The sequence below is a fragment of the Urocitellus parryii genome, chromosome 5 (assembly GCF_045843805.1).
Source record: "Urocitellus parryii isolate mUroPar1 chromosome 5, mUroPar1.hap1, whole genome shotgun sequence".
NCBI lineage: Eukaryota > Metazoa > Chordata > Mammalia > Rodentia > Sciuridae > Urocitellus > Urocitellus parryii.
This window is the reverse complement of record NC_135535.1, coordinates 107,864,742-107,891,554: the sequence shown is the minus strand read 5'-3', so window position 1 is coordinate 107,891,554 and position 26,813 is coordinate 107,864,742. Positions and strand designations below refer to the sequence as shown.

Below are 26,813 nucleotides of genomic sequence, written 5' to 3'. Positions count from 1 at the left end.
CGATCCCCTCAGGATAAGGCCCAGCCCAATGCCTTTCATTTTATATGAAGAATTTTTAAGCACAGGAAGCACAATCACCCACATAATTATGCTTAATGTTCCCAATACCCCATGGGCTAGGCAGTTTGGTAGATTTTACCTAAGAAAACCAGGGTTTAGAATGGAGGGAAGATCCGTACAGGGTCACAGACTGATGAACAGCTGGGATTTGAACTCAGGCCTTCTCTCCAGATCCCTTGCTCTCACCCCTCACCAGCAGGGCACTAAGTGGATAATTACTGTGCTGTGAAGGAGGGGTGATGCCTACCACTCACAATACCACCACTAGAGAATATCAGGAAAGAGGGCAGCTAAAGACGGGTATACCTTTACGGAATGCAGACAATCCCATCGTTCTCGCTGAAGGAGAAAATCCACTCCAGCCCTGCACATCTGTGTGTGACACAGAGGCAGAGGAGGCAAGACTGAAAAGCCAGGACAAATCCTGGGACCGGCCTGATGTACACACCATCCCCGGCGCAGGTGGCCTCCTTGTTTACAAAGCTTCTGTGGTGACTGGCTTGTGTCTGCTCCATATAGTCGTGAAGTATTCTTAATATCAGTCCTTGTGAGATCTGTCCTTTGTGAGCCCCAAAGTGTCATAACATCCAAACTTCAGTTCCACATCTGCAAAAAAGATCAAGACAATTTTATTCCCTGCAGCCAGCCCACAGCTGGTGAGGAGACAGTGCTAAACATGTTGGTTTAACCAAGAGAAATGACAGCCACATTGTGCCTCAGACTTCCCCTGGACACCATCTAGGCCCTCAGCATCTCTCACTCCAGCAGTACCCCCTGCCTCTATTTCCCCAGCTCATCTCTTCCAATTTCCCCTCCTCCCAACCTGAAGACCAGGGCCCTCCAACAGTGCAAAGCAGGCTTGGAAGAGCTGGTGAGATCACAGGTCCTTCGACCATCAAAGAGGAAGAGACTTGGAGACTGCCCAGTACTATGGCCACAGGCCCTGCATGGCAGAGCCTTGCTCAGTGTACAAGATTGCTGCTCTAAAGCTTTCTGCATGTCGCTTTAGCTAATTCAAAAACAGTGTGGCAGCTGAGGGAGCCTTCTGAGGCCCCACTGCCTGGCTCTGATTCCAGCTCTGTCACCTATGACTGTGTGACCTGAGAAAACCTTAGCAATTGTTCTGTGCCTACTTTCCTCATCAGTAAAATTAAATGATAATGACAGCAAGGCACTTATCGAGCATGGTTGTTGTGATGATAACATGAGTTAATACAGTTGATTCTCATTCCCAATGATTATGTTCTATAAAGTTGCTGTAAACAATGAATTAGTGTATTCTGATCCAGTTCCTAATGAGATACACAGTTTAGGTTCCTGTGAGTCTCGAGTTACAACACTTTCATCAACAGTGATGAATATCTTTGTTTTAATGTGTGTTTCTGTTTAAAGACACCATATTTAATATATATTATTGATTCATTAACTTTAAATTCACAGTCAACAGTACTATCATTCATGCCTGAACAATGCTTATCTCATGCAAATTTTCTTCACAAGGCACATCACAACTTTCTTGCACTTTCTTGCACACACTGCACTCCCCCTTCTCACTTTATGCCCTAGACAACACATCAACACAACACTTGGGACTGTTTTAAACAGTAAAATCACCCAAAAAGAAGCCAGATATGGTGGCTCATGCCTCTAATCCCAGCTACATGGGTGGCTGAGACAGGAGGATCACAAATTCAAGGCAGCCTGGACAACTTAGTGAGACCTTATCTCAAAATAAAATAAAAAGGGCTGGAAATGTAGCTCAGTGGTAGAATGCTTACCTAGCATGCATGAGGCTCTGGTTCAATCCCCAGGATTCATACACATACACACACACACACACACACACACACACACACACACCACATGGTACCAAACAGACCTTGCAAAGAACACTTGTTTACAGTCTGAACTGAGACAAGAAGACAGAGGGTTACCTGGCTGGACCTTAGCTGGAATGTGCACATCCTGAATGTGCACATCTAATTCCCTCTGCTCTGCACATGTTTGAGAATGATCTTGGAAGCACCATGAGTATCGAAGTTGATAGTACACTGGATTTTATCAAAAAGGTGAGTTTGCAGATACGGAATCCATGAGCAATAAGGATCAATCAACTGTATACAGAGAGCCCTCCGAATAGCACCTGATGTATAAGTAAGCACTGGGTAAAGGCCAACAACCTGCTGAGACAGATATTGCTGTTTCCATCTCATAGATGAGGAAACTGACTGTCCCAGAGGTTCAGGACCTGGACATGGGCTGGTCAGTGATGGTGTCAGAACTCAGACCAGTTTTCAGCCTGGTTTTACTACTTTTTATATTGCTGAGGATGGGTCCCCAGCTGTCTCCACGCTGCCTCCACAGGTGCAATGGTGCTGGCCATAAGTGACAGGCACACATTGCACTCCCCCTTCCTGCTTCACGCACACACGGAGCCCCTATATTTACACAAGGCTTCCTTTCCCAAAACTTCCTTAATTCTGAGGTGCCCTAAGAACAAAGAGGTTTCCTAGCTTTCTGCTAGAGACCGGGTTCCTTCCTCTGGCTGTGGGCAGAGCTCCCAGCCCTTCTCATTCTGTCTCAGCACCTTCTGCTCCACACTGGCCACCAAGGCAGCCTGACACAAAGGACCCGGTACAAGGAGCTTAGGGTGGACTCTCTCAGCTTCCTCTGCTGCTTAGCCAGGGGCCCCAGCTGGGACTGGCTCACTCCATTGAGAAGGGAAGTCCTAGGAGAAAGGAAAGAGACTGCGATGGTGAGAGGGTGGAGAAGCCAGAACCCCAGGGACGCCCCACAGAGGGAAGGCTGGCCAATGGAGGGGCAGGTGTGAGAAGAAGGACTGCTCATCAGAATAGTGTGACAGAGGGTCATGGTATCCACATTGCATGAAGTCCTTGGTAAAGCCAGCATCTGCCTGGACCAGGCAGCTAACCCTGCCATCCTTCCAGCCCTGGGTTTTTTAAATAGGTTGCAGATCCATCTGAAGTCTGAGAAGATGAGACATCCTAGAGTAATTTGCATTTTTCATTTGCCTACTATCAAGGGTCAGTAAACCATGGCCTGCAACTTGCTAGTACATCTCACTAGCTAAAAATGTTGTTTTGTTTTGTTTTTAACATCTTTAAAGGATGCAAGGAAAAGAAAAGAAGGAAGAAAGACCATATGTGACCCATTAAGACTAAAATAATAACCATTGCAGAAAAAGTTGTCTAATCCAGATTGATCTATTGAAGCCCTGCTAAGCAAGCAGGAAGCAGAACAGGCAGGACACAGGTCTAACACCCACCCATCCCTGGCCCAGGACATGCAGGGTGTCATTTAACCTCTGTGAGGCTCAATTTTCCCATCTACAAAGTGAAGACAGTAACACCCCTGGGGCTGTGGGAATTAAATTAGATATAATCCACATCAAGCCTTTGGCCTAAAGCATCCTAGACAGCCACGTGTGGGCAGCGCTGGTGGCTGGTGGCTGCTGGCAGCAGAGGTTGTGGTGGAGGGGAACAGTGCAGATGGTAGAGGGACAAGCAAAAGGGCCCCATTCTGACTGTCTACATGTCACAGAGAACTGGGGAAACTGACTCATGGGGGTGACTCATCTGAGGTCACACCACTATAATAGCTATAATGTCCAGAACAGCTTTCTGCAAACTCATGAAGGCTCACAAGCAGGTCCTAGGCACCCGCCCTTCCATTGCCCCTTTCAGGGCCAACACACCAACACACACACACTTCTGACTCCAGACTTCATTCCCACAGAACTTTGCTCTTTTCAACAGACTGATGGGTGGACCTGCTGTGTTGCTCATATCCTAGGGGTATTTTCATCCTTTCACAGACAGGAGGTCTCTAAGGAGCCACCTCAAACCAAAGCATTTCTTTATTTTCCCAACATGGGGACCAAAGTCTGGCCATAGCCAGGGCCTCTCCTCTTGGATCAATTATCCAAATTCTGAAGCTCACATGTTAGCTCATGCTCTGGAACAGAGAAGGGTAGGCATGTAACAACCATAAGAATCGGGTTAGCTCTGGCCCCATCAAATCTCCGGGCCCTCAGTTATCCTTACCTGCCTCTTGGTGCTTGAGAGAGGAAGGTGTCTCAGAGATCACATGAGGGGTTCCAAGCCACTTCTGGTTTTTGAGATTACCAGGACATACATTTTATAAAATGTAGTCCACTTTAAATAGTTACATTGCAAAATTAACCCTTTTAACCCCAAAGTATAATTCCATCTAATGGTGCTAATCCACAAAATAATTTTTGGATTCATCACATGTATGAATTTATCTTGAACGAGCAGGCAAAGTGGTCCAGTAGTGACATAGACATAGGAGTTTCAAGTTGAAAAGCATGTGTCTCCTTCTACTCTAGCTGGGTCAGATTATAGCACCACTTTATTGGAAGATGAAGTTCTTAGAAATGACATGCAAGTCTAGAGGGGAGGATCCTCTTGCAAGTCTCTCCAGCAAATTCCTAGACGGATCTCCTGTCTCTGGCTGTTCTCACCACAATCCTAGTAGAAGATCTTCTCCTGCATCAAGGGCCACAAAGGCCACCAGCTTCTCCTCATTGCTAAATGTAAATTTGTTTTGGGGGCGGGGGGCAGGACACCTGCATCACCCTGCTCCACCCTGTGCCCTCTCTTCCTGCTTCTAGGAAAATGGACAATGTCTTCTCCTCTTATTTCTCAAAAAATGATTCTTGAGTACATCAAAGAATGAGGGGTTAACTTGATAGTAAAGAGACCAACAAGCCCTGCCTCAGCCAGGTGGCCAAGGTCAACATCAGCAGGTATAAATCACGTTGATGGTAGCTACCCTCCACACAATGTGATGAGAGTGGCACTTTGGCTCTGTGGCCATCCCCCAAAGCCACATCAACCCAGTCTACTCATTACAAAAACAGGAAACACAAAATTCCTAGTCAGTATCCTCAAAACTGTCAAAGTCCCCACATACAAGGAAGTCTGAGAAATTGTCACAGCCAAAAGGAGACTAAGAAGAAATTATAAGTAAGTAATAATGGACTACCCTGGATGGGATCCTGGAACAAAAAGAGACATTCTGTAAAGCAAACAAGTAAGTTTAAAAATCCAAATAAAGTATGGAATTCAGTTAATAATGATATATCAATATTGATACAGTAACACTGACATATGTGCCACATGAATGTAAGATGTTAATAACAGGGGAACATGGGCATGGAGTATACAGCAATCCCGTACCATAATTCCACAAACCACAAATTGTTCTAAAATAAAAAAGTACTTTTTAAAAGACTCAAATGTTCCGTTCTTATCCCCCTTCAAAGCACAAAACACAAACACGCAGCTTACATAAGGCAGTGTGGCAGAGGGATCAGGAATACAGACTCTCCCTTCCCCAGCACTGAGGCAGGAAGATCACAGGTCTGTGGCCAGCCTCAATGACTTAGCAAGATTCTGTTTCAAAATGAAAACTATAAAGGGTTGGTAGTATAACTCAGTGCTAGAGGGCCCCCGGGTTCCATCCCCAGTACCTAAAATTAAATCAAATTAAATACAAAGACTCTTGAGGTGTGAGACCCGGCTCTGCCACTTCCTGTTGAAGAGCCCTTGGGTGAGTCATTGAACCCTCTAAGCTTGGTTTCCTTGATATTAATGGGGAGGGAGTAATGACGATCGCTTCTAAGTCATGGAACTATTGAGAAAAAAAAATATATGAAGCTTGTAGTGCAATGCCTAAATCAGAAAATATTAGCTGTGACTGACCAAGAGAGAAGAACGTCTGGGAGGAGGGCTGCTCTTCATGGAATAGGACTGTGGCCAAGGCCCTCCAAAGCCCACACGTCACATAGGAAGGGCGACCTCCTCCTAAAGAGGATGGAGCCCAGGAGGAAGGGGAGGGAGGGGGCATCTGGGAAACTCCTGGAAGAGGCCACACACGGGAGCCTCCCGGAATGCTGGAGGAAGCACAGGGTGTTGCTGTGATTACTACAAAGCATCCTGGTCTCTGTGTTCATGACCGGGGCACACTGGGAGCACAATGCCCGGAAGGGCTACTCACAGCCCCGCAAAAGACAGCATGTCTGCCACCTCCCCTCACTGCACAAGAGGTCACCCAATCTTGCTAAAGCACCCCACCTCCACCAGGAACACCAGAAGCACCACCCCCCAACAAAGTTCTGGGAAACCTGGGCCTCCAGCGCCTCCAGCAGCCAGGCCACAGCAAGGACATTTGGGGGTGAACAGGCCAGCAACTAACCCAGGACAGCCTGGCTCCTCTGAAGCCAGCTCCTCCGCATTCATGGAGCATCGTCCGTGAGCCATCTCTGAGGGGTGCTGGCTCTCCTGACAGGTGGCGCTGGGACCTGTGAGAGGTCTGAACCAGAAGTCATAAAACTTGGGTGTGAAATCAGCCCAGGTCTCTAATTAGCTGGAGGACCTTAAGCAAGTCACTCAACTTCTCAAGGCCTCAGCTTCCTCCTCTGTCACCAGGAGAATGAGCTTCTGTCTGAAATATTATGCATCCTGAGAACACCAAAGTAAACTACATGGATGCCCCAACACCACAGTTTTATTATTCATCCAGCACCTCCAAACGGGACTTGCAAGGTAACCTTGCAACTTTGAATCTACCTGAACTTTGCAGCAAATGCTCCCATAAGGAATTTTGTACACTTTATATTACTTACAGATGGAACCCACTGACACTCATAAGTGAGGATCGGATCTGTGTGAATGACAAGGAGACTGAGGCCTAAGGCCCAGAAGGCTGACATGATTTGCCCAAAGTCACCCATCAGAGTAGTGACAAACCCAGTCCTTGGACCAGCTTCCCACTCCAGTGTCTTTTCATCATCCCGGAGGGATGGAGCTTGCCTGTTGGAGTCATTGTGAGGCTGGGGACAGGATGCCTGGGCCTGCTTTGGCCTGTGGTTTGATCCTTCTTCTCTGTGACCCCACTTTCTTCACTGTGGAATGGAAAGAATGAGTGTGAAAAGCATTCAGTTTAGTTCAGATTAGCTCACTACACAAGCACCAGCTTTGGGTGAGGCCGTTTAATAGCCTGTGTGGTACATACAAACAGAAAACAAAACCTCACTGTCCCTGCCCTCAAGAGTGGGTAATGTTTTTACAGTAAGTAAACTGTGAAGAGGACTTTCCCTCTCCTGCTTTTGCTTTGTGACAGGCAGTGTGATTGACACTATTTTACACACCAGGCCTCCAAGATGGAAGGAACCAGCCTAAATAGGTGCACTGTGATACTCTGACTAAATCCCATTTCCCTCTCCACCTGAGGTACTGTCTAAAAAAACAACAACAAAAAAAAATAAGGAAAATGATGACTAATGTTTTATTTGTACTCTCTCAACTGTAAGAGGAAGAAAAAAAAACAGAAACCAAATAAATCATCACATACACAACCAAGAAGTTCAAGAGTAGGACTGGGCTGCCTTCTGGTGCAACCTGACTAGGGTTCATACATCAAAAAGACATGGCTCAGCTTTGACGTCCTCCCCAGAGTGACTTCTCTGGTTACATGTGATGACAAAATGGAGACAGTGGTTCCAGCTATGATACCTCCAGGTTCAAGTCCACTGAGAAACAGTCCTGCTTCCAGATCTTCTGAGCTCTAGTTAAAGCACAAGCCCTTCCCTGAACTCACCACTGTGGCCTTAAAACAGACAATGGCTCTGACCAATTGGGGACAATTCAGAGAGCTGGACCCAAACTATATGGGCTAGAGTAGGGCCAACTAGGTTCTTAAAGGAAATCTGGGGCACTGTTTAAACCAAGGGTGAACAGATGCTGGATGGCCTCACTGGCACACATAGAGATGTCCGCTGCAGCCATGCACGGTAGTATAATAGCTTAAATTATATTTTTTCAGGGGCTGGGAGTGTCACTCAGTGGTCGAGCAATAGAATAGCATGCACAAGACCCTGGTTTGATCTCCAGCCCTGCAAATAAATAATTTTTTTTTTCATTCACTGCTTTATTTACCAGAAAAAAATGAATAAAAACTAATTGGGCTACCCGAAATAAATCATAATAAGATATGTTAAAATGAATTAAAATATAGTGTTATTGTTTAGATATGAGGAGTCTCCTAAACTTCCTATATTAATGCAGGAAGGCTCAGAGGTAAAATGATTGGTTTGTGAGAGCTACAACCCAATCAGTCCATCCTAATTTATATGGACTGACTGGGTGGTAACTACAGGCAGGGGGTGTGGCTGGAGGAGGTGAGTCCCTGGGGCATGCCCAGGATGGGTGCATCTTCCCTGCCCCCTTCCCCTTCTCTCAGCTTCCCTGCCACCATGAGGTGGGCAGCCCTCCTCTGCCGCACTCTTCAGCCATGGTGTTCTGCCTCGCCTCTGCCCCAAAGCAACGGAGTCAGCTAATGTGGACTATACCTCTGAACCGTGAGCCCAAATAAACTTTCCATCCTCTAAGTTGTTTTTGTCTGGTATTTTAGTCACAGGGTCACAAAGCTGACTAATACACACACTGTAATCTGCCTCACTGGGAGTCAGTAGTCTTGTTGATGATTCCCTGAACTTACCCTAATTGGATAACAATTTCACTCCATTGGTATCTAAAGCCCAACCTCAGAGCCCAATACTTGGAGAGCCATTTGAGAAAAAAATAAAATAAAATTGGATCCATTCCTCACACCATACATCAGGATAAATTCCAAGTGGATGATTAATCTAAATACCTAAAGATGAAGAGATCAAGTAAGGACTTGAGAAAAACCTGGGTAGATTCCTTTGTAACCTAGGAGTAAGAAAATGTTGTTAAATTTAACTGCAATATACATAATGCTTAGTGGAAGACACCACACAGAACTTAGAAAGGCAAAAGAGATAATGGGGAAAATATTTGTGAATGTTCCAATACTGTAGAGAAGGGTCATTCTACCTACTATTGAGGAACTTCCATAAATAAAGGAAAGAACCAACAACCCTATAAAGGGAGGGTGGCTGGCAAAATAGGCAATTTACAGAAAAACAAATGAAAATCGTTCTTATGAAAAAAATGCTCAATTTTGCTTACATTAAGAGAAATACAAATTCAAACTACACTAAGATACCCTTTAGATTGTCAAAAATCCAAAAGTTTGACAGTGTACTCATTCAGCTACAGAGAAATAGGCCCTCTCATACAATGCTGAAGGAAACACAGAATGGTACAAACTTACAGAAATTTGGCAATGTTTAGCAACACTACATATGCATTTAACCTTTGATCCAGAACTTATCTAGGAATTTATCCCCACAGATTAAAAGAGACAGAAAAACATATGTACAAGAAACGATTATTTGTTTGTAGGCAGTAATGCAATATCCATGGTGAGGGACTGGTTGAATAAACTAAGCAATAGAAAACTATGTACCTAGTAAAGAAATGAAGAATGAGGTCATCTTTATAAACTACTGTGGAGTTATCTCCAGGGAATATTAAGTGGAAAAGGCAAGATAGAGAGAAGTATGAGCAGAATGCTTCCATTTATCAAAGAAACAGGAGATTAAAAATAATACAAATACTTTACATTAAGTATAAATATAATAAACTTAATATAAATAATAAATAAATATAATAAACTTAATGGAGATAGTAAAGCAGAGGGGACACCAGGATAGAACCTAATTGAACCTAACTCTTTGGCAAATTTATTAATACTTTATTTTGTAGATTTGACTTTGTAACAATAACTATCTCATATAAATAAAGACATGTGTATATTTTTGGGGTGCTTGGCCTCAGCCTCAATCATGCTAGAGGAGTGCTCTGTCTCTGAACTAAACCCTTGGCTTTATAAAATATCTTATTTTACAGAGCAAGTTATGAAAATTCAAAATAAAACAAGTAAGCCTACATTAGTATGGCATGACCATACTAATGTAGAAGAACTATTCCAAGAGGCCCTAATGTACAAAATTGACTATACATTCTAAGGACCAAAGGAAATGCAGTTAAATTTGTAAGTATTGTGAGCAATCATATCATAAGATAATACTGGTATTATCATTCTGAGACAGCTGTGTATGTAACGTGGGAGAAAGCAAATAAGGACATGGATGTTCCCCTGCTTACAACAGCATCACCTTCAGATAAACCTATCATGACTTGAAAATATCATAAGTGGAAAAGGCATTTTATAACCCCAACCTGCAGCAACACAGTGCACTGTAGAGTCCCTCGTGTTCCCCCTCACAATCGCTACAGCTGCACAGAATCTGGAGAAAGCATTGTACCATGTATCCCTGGCTTGGGAAAAAAAAACAAAATTCAAAATCTGAAGTGTGGTTTCTTCTGAATGCATATCATTCTCATATCACTGTGCAGTCCAAAAATCCTATGTAGACCTAAACTAAGTCAGGGACAGTGTATTAATTCTATTATTCCTGGTATACTTTAGAACTGAAATTCCTGGCATGCGAGAAAGGGGCAACAAACGTATTAGGATAGGAGACAGCAAGTAAAACCTCATAGTCCTGAATTTGAATTAGAAATATCAGATTCTATGGTCCATCATACAGCAATTGAGAATGATGCTCTCTGTCTTCTAAGTGGAAACTGAGGGCTCCCTCCTTCCCTGCCCACCTCCCCATCTACCCAATAAGTCCCCAAAGCTGAACCACTCTGACTCAGAAGTGCCTCTCAGCTCTGGCCCCTTCTCTCCATCCCAATTGCTACTCTTCCATTGTTCACCTGGACTTTTGACTGCCTGCCAAGTCTCCCCCACTCATCTGCTCATCCCCAAGATCATTTCCCCCACCAAATGCTACCTAAGCCACACCCCTACTGTACCAAGCAGGGTTCCACAGAGAAACAGAGGCAACATACAAAGGGGTTTGCTAAAGGGAGTCTGACACAGGGGATTTGCAGGGAGTGGGCATGGGTAAGTGAACCACCCAGGAGCGGTGAAGCACCAGGAATGAGCCACAGCTGGAAGACTTTGCCACCAATGCCTATACGGTTTGACAAGAGGCAGAGTTGGAGCCAGGGTGCTCCTCCACCCTGGAGGGGTACCTGGCAGGAGCCATGACCACAGAGGAATGCAGCTACTGCCAGAAAAGTGACAAGGCAATCAGGAGATAAACATCCCAGACTTTCTCTCCTCCAACCAGTGAACAAGGCAGCCCACTAAAGCAGTCTACAGAGAAGTTCAGAGAAGGGTAGAGAATGGATGGTTTGAGGGTGAGGGGAGCACACAGAATAGCCAGCACACCCTTGCTCTCAGAAGCAAGCTCAAGTTCTAGAGCAGCGTATACCAGGGGCTTCACTAACTAGCCATACCCTCTCTGGGACTTTATCCCCTTTAGTCACCTCCTGTCACCCCCAGCTACCCCAGACCTACATCAACCTTTCCCATCTTCCCTTCTTGCCTGGTGCTATTTGGTTTCTGTTATACTTTCCCCATTCCCCACCCCTCCCCTGCTTCTGTCAAACTCCTGTTCATCCTTCAAGGCCTCCCTCATTCAGCCCTCAGCAAGTCCCATTCTCAAAGTATCTCCCCTGCTCCCACAGCTGGCCTCACCAGAGCAGCACTGGCCTTGTTCTGGGATCATTTACTGGTCTGCCTCCATGTCAGACTGTGAGGTCCCCAAGATCTGGGATTGGCTCGACTGCATGCCCTGGTATCTGCTGCTCTAGAACTTGAGCTTGCTTCTGGGAGCAAGGGTGTTCTTTTCTTCCATCTAATTCCAGGTTCTGTCTAACATAATATGGAAGCCTTTCTCCTTGGCCTTTCTATTGCTGAACAAGTGCCAGGTGTGAGTTCAGCAAACCTGGGGGAAAGGCTTTACCCCAGGCCTCCGGCCCTAACTCCACAGCACTAGGGTTGCCTGAGGAAGGCCAGCCAGACTGTCTGCAGCAGCAGCAACCTTGCCCTGGAGAGGCCACACGGCTCTGCCTGAGCAGCTGACGTGATCACCCAGGGAGGGGGATACTGCCTCTGCCTAGTTTAAATACAGATATTTTGTCAAAACATCCTTGATGAGGCCCAGGGAAAAGAGACCCTTTCCTTGCCCCCTTGATTGATGGATTTGTTCATTTATACATTTGTATCCAATGTTCCAATACATTTATGCAGGCCTGAGGAGACAGCAGCCAATGAGCACAGGAGGCCCTGGCTTCCCGGATTTACAAGTCAAGAGGGAGATACAGACATGGAACTAGTAACCAGGGAACAGAGGAGACAAGGGAGGCCGGAGCAGCAAAGAACAAATGGAGGGAGGGGCGTAAGCCAAAAACAGAAAGACAGTCGTCACAACCAGCTCCCCTGTCACTGATCCAGCCTCAATGCCAGGAGTCAGGGGACCTCGACAGGAAGCACTAGAGTCACAGAGAGCCATTGTGTTCGTTGTCTAGGGCAGCAGTAACAAAACTCCATAGACTGGGTAGTTTAAACAGCAATCTATTGTCTCACAGTTCTAGAGAGCAGAAGGCAGAGATCAAGGTGTGGGCAGGGCTCCCTCCTGATGCTGAGAGTCTGTTCCGGGCCTCTCTGCCCTGCTGGTGCTTTGCAGGCCAGGCCATCTTTGGCGTTCTTTGGCAGGTAGATGCTCTCCTCAGCCACAGCCTCTCTCTTTGTATTCTTTCTCCTCCCGTGAGTTTTTGTGTTACAACTGTGGTATACACACACAGTAAAATATTACTCAGCATTAAAAGAATAAAATCATGGCATTTGCAGGTAAATGGATGGAGTTGGAGAATATTATACTAAGCAAAGTAAGCCAATCCCCAAAAAACAAAGGCCAAATGTTCTCTCCGATAAGTGAATATTAAACCACAATGAGGGTGGAGGATGGAAAAAATGGAGGAACTTGGAGCAAAGGGGAAGGTGGAAAGGAAAGTGGGTATGGGGGAGGAAAGATGGTGGAATGAGATGGACATCATTACCCTAGGTACATGTATGCCTGCACGTATGGTGTGACACTACATTGTGTACAACCAGAGAAATGAAAAGTTGTGCTGCAATGGTGTACAATGAATCAAAATGTATTCTGCTGTCATTTATACCTAATAAAACCAAATTAATTAATTAGTTAAAAATATGTAACAAAGAACATTATCATTTTAACCAATTTTAATTATACAATTCAGTGGCATTAAGTATATTCATGATCTCGAGAATCTTTTCATCATTCCAAACTGAAACTCTGTATCCACTAAAAATAATTCCTCAGCACCCTCCCATACCGCAGCCCCTGGTCACCACTCTTATACTCTATCTCTATGAATTTGACTATTCTAGGTGCCTAATAAGTAGACTAACATGATATTTGTCCTTTTGGTCTTTGGTTTATTTCACTCAGCATGATGCTTTCAACTTTGATCCATGTTCACTTGGTTTCTTTGTATAAGGACACCAATCATGGCATTAGAGACCCACCCCATTCCAGTATAACCTCATTTTAACTTAACCAATTCCATCTACAACAACCCTAGTTCCAATTGAATTCATAGTCTGAGGCACAGGAGTTAGGACCTCAATATATGATTTAAGGGGACACATTTCACCCTGTAGCAGGCATTCTGGTGGGCAGCTTGGGAGGAGTGCACAAGCAAGTTCTTGTTTTGTTGACCTTAGCCCTCCTGCACTCCTGGCAGGGGCCATTTCCCTGGCACATTTCCCCAGGGGTGTGGCTGACTCACCACACAGGAAGGGAAAGGCAGGAACCACTGGCAGATGAGCCAGGGACCCATCACCCCTGGCCAGACCTAACACAGCCTCCTGGAGAGCCCCCATGCCAGCCCTCCCTGCAGGCTCTGTGTGTCCTTCCTGGCTGATACACAGAGGGACACCTGCAGAAGGACACCTCCGCCCTCTCCTGAACATGCCCACTGACCCAGGAGCCCCACTGCCTGGGCTGGGAGGCTTCCTCTGCAAGTAGTGTTTCCATCTGCTCACACTGAGCACTCACTTCCTGTGTTCCACAAATAAGAATTAACATACACTATGGCTTAGGCCCTGGAGATAAAATAGCAAATAAAAAGAAGAGCCCCTGATCCATGAAGTTTACGTCCAAGTGCAAGGAGATACGCACAGAAATAACTGAAATGTATACTGCATCCAGCAATAATAGGGGAGATGAGAGGGATCAGAGCAAAAGAGGGTAGGAAAAGCCTGGGGGTGTGCTGGGATAGGTCACGTGGAAATGGAGAAGCCATCCCTGACAAGGGTACGTTGGAGCAGAAGTCTGGAAGAAACAAAGGAAATGGCCTTGTGGATCCTGGGGAAGAAGAATTCAAGCAGAGGAAAAGCAAGTGCCTGTGCTGGATGGGTGTGTAGAGTCCAGAGCAGGCATTTTGGGAAGCAGGGTGGGGTGGGGGGTGAACCATCGAATCGTAGCCCCTAAGGAGTCTGAATTTTACCCTAAGAAATTGTGAATAAAAAGAAGAATCAGGAGCTGGGAGTTAGCTCAGTGCAGAATACTTGCCCAGCACACATGAGGCCCTGGGTTAGATAGAGAAGAGAAGAGAAGAGAAGAGAAGAGAAGAGAAGAGAAGAGAAGAGAAGAGAAGAGAAGAGAAGAGAGAGAAAAGAATCAGAACAAAATGTCCATGCCTCAAGAAACTTCCAGTTCAGGATTAGAAGTAGAGTAATCCCCAGAAAGAACTCTGTAGACAGTGGATTTCATGCTAAGACACTTGGAACCGAGCTGGCCTTAAGTCCCAGCTAGCCTCAAGAGAAATGAATGAACCCCGTCTGGGGAAACACACAGATCTCTACTTAGAAACCCAAGTTTACTCTCTCAGGGTTGGTTTAAGATGCTTTGTCCCAAAGTGGGTTGCTTATTTGCTTGTTCCTCTTTGAGTTTACATTGAGAGGGCAAGTGTGGTCATCTCTGGGTTGACTGCTTTTGCCTCAGAAAGCAGACAGGGGGCTGACCCTGCCACGGAAGGCACTTCATGTGTGTACAGAGGGACTGGGGGGACAACACACCTTCCCCAGCTGGCCTCACAGCCAAGAAGTAAATAACAGCTCCTTTCCTCTATCTTCCCTTGTTCCCTTCAGCTTGATTTTTCCAGGGAAAGCTCCTCAGCTGGAGGGAGGGACAGGGAGTGGGTACAATAAATGAGGCCATACTTTCTAGAGTGTTTGTGGTGGAAACAGATGTATACAAGCCGGTCATGCAAGTTACAGAGGCAACAGGGGTAACTGGTGGGGAGAGCGATGTGGGTAGAGCCTATGTAAATGTTGTGGACAGAGAGGTTCCTGTGGCTCTAAGGATTTGAGAAAACAACTTGCAGACCTCACCAAGTTCATATAGGGAGGGCGCCATGAGATGGACCAGGGCCAAAGCTAAAAATAAGGTGGTATTTCTATATCCAGCAAGAGCATTAGAGACTATGGGGTTTTGTGTGGTGGGAATAGAAAGGCCTGAGCTGCTGCCAGGCCAGAGAAGAGAGGGCAAAGCTTGATATTGGGCAGGGAAGAGAAGAACTGACAGCAAAGCTGGTCAGAAGCAGAAGTAAGATTCCAGGCAGATGAAGCCAGCCCCACTGGAGAGCCTGGGCTGGGTCTGTGTACTGCACCCCTGGAGTTTCAGAGATGGCTCCAATAATCCTCCCCAGGAGCTGTTGAGGAACCCAAGGTGTGGCCTAGAGGAGGAGGGGAGGGATGCAGCCCAAACAGGCAGCTACAACACAGGAGCTGCCTTCCAGGGCCATCCTGGAAGGTAAGTGTTTTCCTTTCTTTTTAACAGATTATTGAAACAGAGTTCAAAAAAGACTCACATGGGCTGGGGTTGTAAGCTCAGGGGTAGAGCATTTGCCTAGCATGTGTGGGGCACTGGGTTCCATCCTCAGCGCCACGTAAAAATAAATAAAATAAAGGTATTGTGTCCATCTACAACTAAAGAAAGAATTTAAAAAAAAAAAAAAAAAAAACCTCACATAACCAGGAGCCACCCAGAAAGGAATTGGCAGAGCTGGGACAGACTCCCACATCTCTTTGTCCAGGCAACACTGGTTCCATGTGGACCCAGAGGGCAGGATGTGGACAGGGGTTCTGGTGAAGGAGGACAACTTTTCTGATAACCAGAACTCCCCACTAGCAGAAAGGCCTGCCTCAGGGTTATGGGGCAAGGTTGACCTAGTGCAAAAGTTGCCTAATGGGGACATCCGGAGGGACCCTTAAGATATCCAAGAGTCTATGCCAAAGGGAGCAGCGTGGGAACCTGCCAGGGTCCAGCTGTACCCGTGACATGACCCTGGTGTGGAAAGGAAGAAACCTCAACTTCAGAAAAAGTGACAACAGTCACAGCCAGCGCCTATTCGTAGAGCAATCACTCAGGCGACATGTCATCCTAAATACCATCCCCAAGACAACTGAAACAGAGTCCCACTGGCCACTGCCTAGGGAAACAGGGCCCTGCAGGCAAAGGGAATCCAGCATTCAAGATAAGAGAGGGGTCTGGTGCAGAAACCAAGGGCTGATTTATGGGCTGTCTCCTGAGTCTATAAGGAGTCCAAAGAGAGGTCAATAAGACTTGGGGAACTCAGAGGAAGTTTCTAGTTATAATAATTACAATCTAATTCATCATAGTGTTTACAATCACCCTTTCTTGAGCTTTTACTATGTGCCAGGCACTGTGCTAAATGTTTAGTATGCACGATGTGACTTAATCCTCAGAGCAACCCTGTGAAGCAGGTCTTTTATTAGTCCCTTTTGCAGATGAGGAGGCAGGCTCAGACGGGTAACAAATTGTCCAGAATTGCTCAACTAGTGTGTGACTGGGACTGGATTCAAGCCCAGATCTGTTAGTCTCCATATCCTGTGTATAACCATGAGGAACTAACACTGCTGCAATATCTGTAGTAATAAGGAAATATCTCCAAGATATAGTATAATTTTTTATTGTTGCTGTAACAGATTATTGCAAATTTAACAGATATTTGTTGTGTATATTATACTTTGGCAAGTCAAAAGTCTGACACATGGGTCTCACTCTAAGATCAGGTGTGGATAGGGTTTGCCTTCCTTCTGAAAGCTCTAGGGGAAAATCCATTTTCTCCTTTTCCAGTTTCTATGGGCTACCAAATATCTTGGCTGGTGGCCCTTCCTCCATTTACAAAGACAGCACTTTGTTTGCGTCATGTCTGTCTGACCCTTTGTCACATCTCCTTCCAACCACAACCAGGAAAGATTCTCCAATTTTAAGGGTCCAAGGGGTCAGATTGGGCTCACATAGATAATTCAGGACAATCTCTCCATATCAAGTTCTTATTTGGACAAGCAACCTCTAAAACTGTGAGGTAAGTAAACCTCTTCTCTTTATAAAGTTACTTTGCTCAGGTATTTCACTATGGAGACAAAAATCTTACAAATACAGTATTTGCTCATATTTGCAAAAAGTAAGGTATATAAAAACCAAATGAGATCTTGAATATGGAAATGGGAGTATCAGTTAATAGGGTTGACAGTCAGAATCTCAAATTCTAATACTACCAAGTTCCCAACATTGTCCCTTATCCAAGAGAGGAGTTGCTGAAGGAAGAATGGGAGTTGGCTAAAAACAGGAAAGTTACTGCAGATAAAGCGAATGACAGGGTCAAAGTCAGAGAGACAGGAAATGAGTCCAGTGTCTTCAGAGAACAAAATGCAATGCAAACTACGAAAGGCAATGTGGGAACTTGAATTCTAGAGCAGAACAAGAAAATTAGTGGAAAAACTTGTGCAATATGAAGTCTAGCTAAGAGGATGGTACCAATGTCAATTTCTTAGTTTTTTTCCCTATGTTTGAAAGTATTTATTATTTGGTTACAGAATTACATACACATATTACAAATCTTATAAAAATGCTATGTAAATAAAACTTGTAAAATTATATGAAAAATAAAATAAAACTTGTTCATTGTTCAAAACTTTTCATTTCTTAGTTTTGGCCAATATGCCACCTTAACATTGGGGGTGGGGGGGTGCTATACTATCTTTGTAGATTTTATGTAAACCTAAAAGGGTTCCAAAATTAAAACTTTAGTTGGGGGACAAGGGCACAGAGCAGACCAGCTGGATCAAATAAGGGGCCAGAAGTAGGGAACTCAGGTGACAGATGTTTAGAAGAAGCTAAACAAGGGACTCCTGTGTCATGAGCAAGAGTTCTGGCTTCATTGTCTCCAAGCAATGATTCATGGCAATAATTCACTAGCTCTGTGATAAAAGTTTCTTACCTTCGAGTTCATCCTAACTATAACTATATGTCAATTACGTATATCCTTCTGAACCCACACCCAAGTCCCAGCTTTTACACACACACACCTACTGACCCACTAGGAGAAGCCTGAATCCAACCCACCCCAGACAGAATTGGGGAAGACAAGGCCTTAAGGAGATTACAGTCTCTGGAGGATCAGTCAAATATCCCATGAGACACAAAGAAATTGTCAGCAAAATAGATTGAGTGACTTCACTTGCCCTTGGGTGGAATATTCTCAGGGCTAGCTCAAGCTGAGTGGTATGGAAATTGGGAGGCAGACAAAGGGCTTACTAATCCCAAAGGCCCCCTCTGGCCTGTGGCTACAGCTGCTCCAAGGTCAGCCAAAATCATGCCCTCAGATCTCTGGACATCTGCTGCCCTTCTCTCCCCTAATTGTTCCCCTACTATTTACAGTCCACTGATTGGTGTCTACCACATCATGCATCCCCAGTTAGGAGAAGAGCATCTCACGAGCAGGACCAGAGTTCAGTCTACCCCAGCACTTAGAACTTGTGCAGTAAATATGTGGTAAACATAGCATGTTGGGCAGAGATGCCCAAAAGCTGGAGAGCTTGCTCTACAAAGAGCAAAAAGTGCTCCTCGGGCCAAAACTTCAGGAATCTGAGGCTTGGGCCCATTTAACATTTTAGGTTAACCAAGTTCACTACCCCTATCCTGTGAGATTCAGATTAAAAATTAGGTTTATAAGCACCTTTCACTTTACAGAGCACTTCCATATTCAGGGACAAAGTTTTGATTCTCTTGCAACAATGACATAGGAATTCTATTAAACCTGATTTTAATTTTTTATTGGTGCATAATGATTATACATAATAGTGGGATTTGTTGTGACACATTCATACATGCACGTGACATATATTGATCAGTTTCATTCTTCCTCCCTTCCCTTGGCCTTCTTCCTTTGCCATATTAATCTTCCTTCTACTTTCAAGACAATCCTTTTTTTCTTTTTCCTCTCTAGTTTCTACATATGAGGAAAAAAAAATACAACCCTTAGCTTTCTTAGTCTGGCTTACTTTGCCTAACATGATGCTTTCCAGTCCCATCCATTTTCTTGCAAATGACAGAATTGCATTCTTCTTCATAGCTGAAGAAAACTCCATTGTGTATATATGCCACATTTTCTTTAAGCCTATTTTATAAGAGGAAATGGAGCTTGGACCTATGACTGACTTTTAATTTCAAGTCCATAATATTTTCCTATAACTTCTCTGTTCTCCTATGAGGAAACACTACACACACACACACACACACACACACACACACACACACCTTCTTTTCCTCCTCCTGAATTCAGAAGCTCATCCAGAACAGAAGTCAGCTCCCCATGGGCTGCCAATACCTACCACTGAGCACAAGGCAGGCCTGTCAGGGCACGTACACCCATCCCCATCCTAATGGTGCAGAGAGAGCACTGATCTCCCTCTCTTTGTAGCTGTGGAAAAGAAGGTTCAGAAGGGACAGACAGATGCTAGCAGAGACCAGACCAAATTCACAACCTACTATCAGCCCCCTAAGACTTAGAGTGTCAGTTTGCTGGGAAGAACTTTAAGGATGGCAAGACCCCTGGGAGGGCACCTGCAGCCCCTTCAAACCACATTTACAACCAAAGGGCAAAAATGGCAAAAAGAAGCAGGTGCAGTGTTACATTCCTGTAGTCTTAGCTATTTGGGAAGCTGAGACAAGAGGATTGCTTGAGCCCACAAAATCAGGGCCAGGCTGGACAACATAACAGTACCCAGTCTTGTGGGGGTGGGGAGCAAGTACTGTCAATAGTAATCATCCACTCAACCCATGAAGAGGTAGTTTAGCACCCAGGCTCTGAGGCCAGACCACCTGGGTTCAAACCTGGCTCTGCTGCTTCCTAGTCAGTTCATTAACTTCCTTATGACTTATTTTCTCCATTCATTAGATAGAGATGACAAGCCGTAAACCTCACAGGGGTCTGCATATTAAATAAGTTTTTATATGCACAGTTAGAATCTCATCTGGCACATAAAGTGTGCCCATCTAAGTGTTGGTCCTTGGGTTATATTTTTTTCATCAAGCATTTGGAAAGTACCTGCTATAGGTACAAGAGGGGCTGAACTAGGGAAATTTTTTTTAAAAAAATACATATGAAACTACCACCTAGGATAAAACTTGTAATGGGAGTCTAAAGGAAACAAATTGCTACAGAAGCACACTGAGAAAGAGGCATAGAGCAGACTGGCTGAGGATGTTGGGGAAGGCAGGTGCTGAGCTGGCCTCAGAAATGGGTAGGATAAGATGAGGAAGGGCCAGGAGGAGCTGGGCCTTAGGAAAGGAGGCAGGCCACACAGATGCAGATGTGGGAATTCATGTAGTATCTCCAAAGAGAGAACAGAATTATAAATAGATGTTAAGAGGAGAGAGCAAAGGGTCTTTATGCTGTCCTTAGAACATTAGATTCTCATACATTGGCTATTTATTGTGCATCTGCTGTGTCAGACACTGTTTCAAGCACACAGGGTTCATCAGAGAACAAAACAGTCAAATCTTCTCATGCTCATGGCCTTTACATTCTAGCTAGAAGAGGTAGATAAATAACAATACACATTGGAAGAAAACTCCACTTTGTGAGAAGGTGCTAAGTGCTATGGAAAATCGTTTAGAAGCAGACCTGAGTAAGGGAAGTTGGGAAGTCTTTAAGAAGGAAAAATGAGCAGAAAAGAGTCAAGCAAAGTTTCAGAAGCATGATGAAAAGGTGATGTTAACTATCTTTACATTTAACATCAGGAGAAGGGGCAAGGGTAGCTGCCACAGAATGAAGTTTGAGGAAAGACGTATCTAAAAAGTATTTTTAGAATGGTATTGCTGTCATATGAGATGTAATCCCTCATCTACCTATCCATGAAACCTTGATCAAATTCACACTATACATAGGTAGGTTCCTTGTTAAGTACGTGTGTGCTTAATGCAATAAAAAGAAGTTATAGGTGAAAATAGAGCAACCGAGTCTCCAATGAGGTATGCAGACTGGAAGGTAAAAGGCAGGGAGACAGGTTGGAAGGTAAAACAGTTGCCTGGGTCAAGGATGAATTCTGAGGTTGTGGCCCCTGGAAAGTGGCAAAAAGGGAAGATGAGAACCAATGCCAGGTGGAAGATCTGAGGTCTGACCTTGGACACTAAATCACTATTTTCTGTTTTAGGTCTGGTTCCTTATCTTTTAATAGGACGGCAACTGTAGCACTTCCTTGCATGAGAAATACTAGGAAAGAAGAATCACATTTTCTCAGCAGTGCAAGGCTAGGGGAAGGAGGAGGAAGAGCCCCAGGTGAGGTGGGGTTTGGATGCTGACTGATGGGAGGACAGGAGGCCAGAGAGAGGAAAGTCAGTTTTAGGTTTAGGAAGCCCTCAGGGATTAGGACCTCTGGTCCTGATGTTTATTTTAACTGTGTTCATTTCCTACTGCTTCTGTAACAAATTATCAAAAAATTTAGTGGCTTAAAATAATACATATTTAATTATTTTACAGTTCCAGTCAGAAACCTAAAATAAGTTAGCAGAGCTGCATTTGCTCCTCCTGGCAGCTCTAGAGAGAACTCATTTCTTCATCTGTTCCTGCTTCCAGAGGCTGTCCATGGTCCTTGGCATGTGGCCATGCATCATTCCAGCCTCTTCTTCTGTCCTCACACCTCATTCTCAAGTTCAGATCTTCCTACTTTTCTCCTATGGAACCCTTTTAATTATCCTGGACTCACCAAGAAAGTCCAAGATAAACTCGCCATTTTAAAATCCTTTCACTTAATCACATCTGCAAAGTCCCTTATATCATGTAAATAAAGTGGCACATTCCTGGGTGTCAGACACTAGGATGGGGCATATTTGAAGAGCTATTGAATGAGTATCGTGACTTGAATTTATGCAGAGGTGAGCCAAACAAAGGAAATGATATGAGAAGATGGGTGCTCAATGGAGGAGCTAAGAGAAAAGCAGAGGTCCAAGGACAAAAGCCTGAGGAACATGTTCTCTCTTGCAGTCATTCCACAAATGTATACAGAGGGCTCACTGGGCCAGCGAAGGACCAGAAGCTTGAGAGAACACAAATTCATCAAAGCAAGTATACTTTGGAGGAGCACACATACTAGAAGATGAAGACAGCCAATGAGTCACACAGGAGAGAGTCAAACAAGGTAATTCATGGAGGAAAAGACAGGAGTGATGGTGGAGGGCTTTGTGAGGTGGTAGAGAAACAAGAAGGCTCACTGGGAGAGAGAAAAAGAGATACTTGCTGGATGGAGACCGGGATCTATGAGCATGACCAGCCATGCTTGTCTCTTTAGCTAGATGAACAAAACTAAATCAGATGCTTGTACTAGATCCACTAGAACAAAAACATAATTTAAATGTCACCAAATTCAAAGACTTCCATATTGTGCCCACAACTGGTATATAACTAGACTGTTCAACCAGGAAGAAGCATTCTGAACCCCAAATATCAAATGATTAACATAGAATTTGATTTTCACAAAAGCTTGCCTGGGAACCTGTACTATTCTTCCCAGAAAAATTATATACAAAGTCAGAGAGCTCAACTCTGGATGTGTCATTCCTCTTCTCTGAGAGATGTGGGGTGTGTACACCCCGCCTTTTGGATGTACATTTGCTTTGCTGTGCTTTAGTAAATCTTTTGCTTGTGTCTTGCTTTCTACATGTCCTGAAATTCTTTTCAGGGCCATAAGTCAAGAATCCTCCCAGGTAGGGCTTGGGATGTGGCTCAAGTGGTAGCGTGCTCGCCTGGCATGCGTGCGGCCTGGGTTCAATCCTCAGCACCACATACAAATAAACATGTTGTGTCTGCCAAAAACTAAAAAAATAAATAAATATTAAAAAAGAATCCTCCCAGGCCTAGTTGAAGTCCCCACTGCCCTTTTGGAGGGACTCCTCAGACTGCCCCTCCCTCCAGTGACAGTGGCATTGGAGCTTACTAAGAGGAGCAGCAAAGAAGCTTCTAGAAGTGAAGATGAACCAAAACAGCCACTGGTATGGTTTCTGGGAGGGTCTTGGTCGTCCCTAAGACTAGGCATCCTGCCTGTTGCCTTATAAAGCTACTGACCTCAGGTAGAGGGATAAGTAGTCCCCTCCTGTGGGTGTCACTGATCACTAGACGGCCTGTTTCCTGCATGTTCAAATCTTACCACCAGGAGGAGCACAAGAGCCAAAGTGGACCCCAAGAGGTGGGGTGGTGGGGGTGTTCCATAAACAGGATGCCCCTGGGAAGGAAGTTTTCCCACTCCAGCTCCACAAAGCCTGGAAAGCCTGGCTGCCTCCTCATCTCTGACTCAAGGGCTTACCCAGATTTTCCTCTTCCACTTAAATCAAACCATATTTTTTTTTCCATCTCTCCTTCCCTGGTTGTCTGCAGCACTGCCTGCAGCACTTCGGCCCAGAGACTTAGGTACCATATAATGCCAAAATGAAGGGAGACCTCCACATCTCCCAATCCAAAAGGTTCATTGTATGGATGAGACCACTGAGGCCCAGAGTCAATCATTGATCAGTCCAAAATAAACCATGGAGTTGGAACCTAGTCTAGAACTCTAGCCTACTCACTCTAGGTCCAATGCCCTTATCACATGACAAGGACACTTGATTACGTGTCACATGACAAGGACACTTGATTACATGTGTCATATGACAAGGACACTTGATTACATGTAATGCACTGTGGGCTGCCTCTCATTGCTCCTTGAGTGTAAATAATAATAGTAACAATAAGCAACATTTCTTGAGTGTCCAGGCCTAAGTGTGTGAACTATTTTCTTTGATACTCAGTAACCCTAAGAAATTGTTTCTATTGTTAACTGAATATTTACCAAAGCCCCAACAGTGCTTAATACAAAAGGAGGAGGGGGATACAAAGAGATAAAAAAAAAAAAATTATTAGACCTGTTCCAAGAAAGGTGGACTCTGACCAGAGCAGCATAATGGGACATTGTTTTCTTCCCCGACCTGACCCCCACCCCGCCCAGTGCTCGATGCACTGTGGTACTGCAGTAGAACCATCCTCAATGGACACTGGATTCAGCTGAGTAACCCAAGTAAAGCATTACTGATGTTCCTCTGTTGGCTTTTCTCGGCATTAGGCTGAGTTAGGCTCTGCATTTCCTTCCTCATTCTCCATCCTCCCACCAGCTCACCCACAGTTAGTAGTTTCCCCAGAGGAGCCAGCTGCCTGTGGTTTCTTGCTTCTGTGCCTTTGCACATACAGTTCCCAGTGCCTGGAATTCCCTCTCCACCTGTCTAACTTCCCTAAACCTCCCTGCCTTCAAAAGTCAGCTACTGTGGTGTGCCCTGAGGGAAACCTCAGGCTGATTTGAGGATGTGCCCTGCACTCTTGCTGGATCCTAGGTTCCATCTCTCTTTTCCATGGGCTTGAACCTGCCTATCTATTAAGAAGTCTCTCTATTCTATGCTAACTATCCCTCAATAGTTTCATCTCATTACCCTTAGCATTTGCCACTACACATGACATATGGAAAGCTCTCAAGAAGTGTTGTTAGTGCCAGTGATGTGGTGCACACCTGTAATTCCAGCTACTCAGAAAGCTGAGACAGAAGGATTACAAGTTTGAGGCCAGGCTCCAAAACTTAGCAAGACCCTGTTACAAAATAAAAATAAAAGGGACTGAAGTTGTAGCTAGTGGTACATCAGGCCTGGGTTCAATCCCCAGTACCAAAAAAAAAAAAAAAAAAAAAAGTAAGAAAGAAAAAGAAAAGAAATGCAGGACGAACAAGTGAATGAAACCCTCCACAATCTGACTTCTGCTGCTCTGATTTCTTCCCTCCTGCTTCCACCCTGTCAGATTTTTCCATCCCATTTCCCCACCATCCTTCAACTCTCACTCTCTTTCACCTGAACTATTCAACACCCTCCTAACAGATCTCTACCCAATTCTCAGTTCATCTTTCATCTCCCTGTGCCCCCTCACATTACCCAACTGCACCTCTGCAAACACAACATCTCAATTTTCTGTCCAACTCTGAACCAAGGACTGGAGATACAAACAATGGTCCTTATCCTCATATAGCTCACTGCCTAGTCTCCTGTCCTATCCACATCCTGTTTGAATCTTTCAGTGGCCCCTTAACATCCCAATGCAAAGTCTGGAATCAGACTCTTCTCTGGGGCTCTTCCTCACCTCCCCAACACCTATTCCAACCAACTGTGAGCTCCAGCCCCAGCCTTTACCCTGGATTCTCCCTGATGGCAAATTTCTGTGAGATAGTTGAGTCATCCCAACTAGGTCAGGGTCCCCTCCTCTGGATGCCTGAGATCCCAAGTCTATCTGCACAATCCCAAATATCACACTCATTCCCTTTTCTGTCTATCTGTCTCTCTCCTGCACCAGACAAGCTCCTACAGAACAGAAATAGGATTTAGTCCATTTTTTTACAGCTCCTCCTCCTAATGAAATACCCTAATGAAATACATAAAGTAGATTTGGAAACATGTTTTTGAATGAATGAATCAATCAATGAGACAGTAAGTACCTCAGTGGTAGATCTCTTCTTTTGGGAGGCCCTGAGTTCCATCTGCAGCATTAAAAAAAAAAAAAAATCAATGAGACATGTCTAATGATAATAAATAGAGCAAAGCAAGAACTATGATATGCTAACTGTGGCTGTTTCTGCTGAGCAACATTTTGAGTTATGGTCTTTTTGCTTCTTGGTATTTTCTGATGTTTCTCTAAAGAGCATGCTTCACTTTTGTAATAATAAAGAACACTAAAGGAAACTTCATTTTGAAAAACAAGCAAAGGAATTAAGATGAATCTCCTCACCCAATCATGAGAATCAGGAAAGAAGTAAAGAAAGAGTCATAGGATTTTTACAAGTGAAAGGGGCAGGGCCAGTTAGCCAGCCAGGGGCATACAACACCTGCAGCACTAGCCAGGTGAAGCAGAGTAGGGGTGGGGCACCAGGTGTAGCACAAAGTCTCACGAATATCCTGTACTAGGACATGAATGAGATGGGAAATTTTTGACTTAGGACACTGAATGTAGGGAGCTACAGAAAGTTTTTGAGCAGAGGAGAAACGCTCAGAGCGAGGGTGGGGTGGAGGAGTAGAGAGCAGAAGTTCGGCCATATTACTATTCGGTGATCGGTATTTGATAATGACTTCTAAAAGCCTCCAATGTCTTCCTACCTGGACTGCGGGCTTCTAATTCCTCCTACTCCACAGGATGAGGCAAATAAGAATACGTTCAATGAGTAAAGGTCTGCAAGGAGATGCCCAAACGAGAAATCAAGCCAGGCAGTTTCCCTTCAGATCAAGGTCAAAGCAGGAACCGCATTCTTGCAGCCCGCCCTAGTAAGGGTCCTTTATCCTGGATGACCCGGGAAGGATCTACCAATGAAGGACTTGGGCCAAGAGCCCAGAATCGACTATGAGAACCGGAAGGGCGAGGCCTCCATATAACTCCATGATAAAAGTGGCGGGGAGCGGGGGAGATGGCGTCCTGGAAAGACCCCAGAACGGTTGTAAGGTATGGGGCAGGAAGGAGGCAGACGGAGGG

The 26,813-nt window shown here is 44.7% G+C and overlaps 1 long non-coding RNA gene across 1 annotated transcript; it reads right to left on the bottom strand.

Moving 5' to 3' along the window:
* Nucleotides 1–372: 372 nt before the first annotated feature.
* Nucleotides 373–26,573, bottom strand: LOC113192998 (uncharacterized). Its single transcript, XR_003302088.2, has 3 exons — nucleotides 26,444–26,573; nucleotides 25,789–25,830; nucleotides 373–666 (listed from the first exon to the last, which is right to left on the bottom strand). It is a non-coding gene; the product is annotated as an uncharacterized LOC113192998 (long non-coding RNA).
* Between the last annotated feature and the right edge of the window lie 240 nt (nucleotides 26,574–26,813).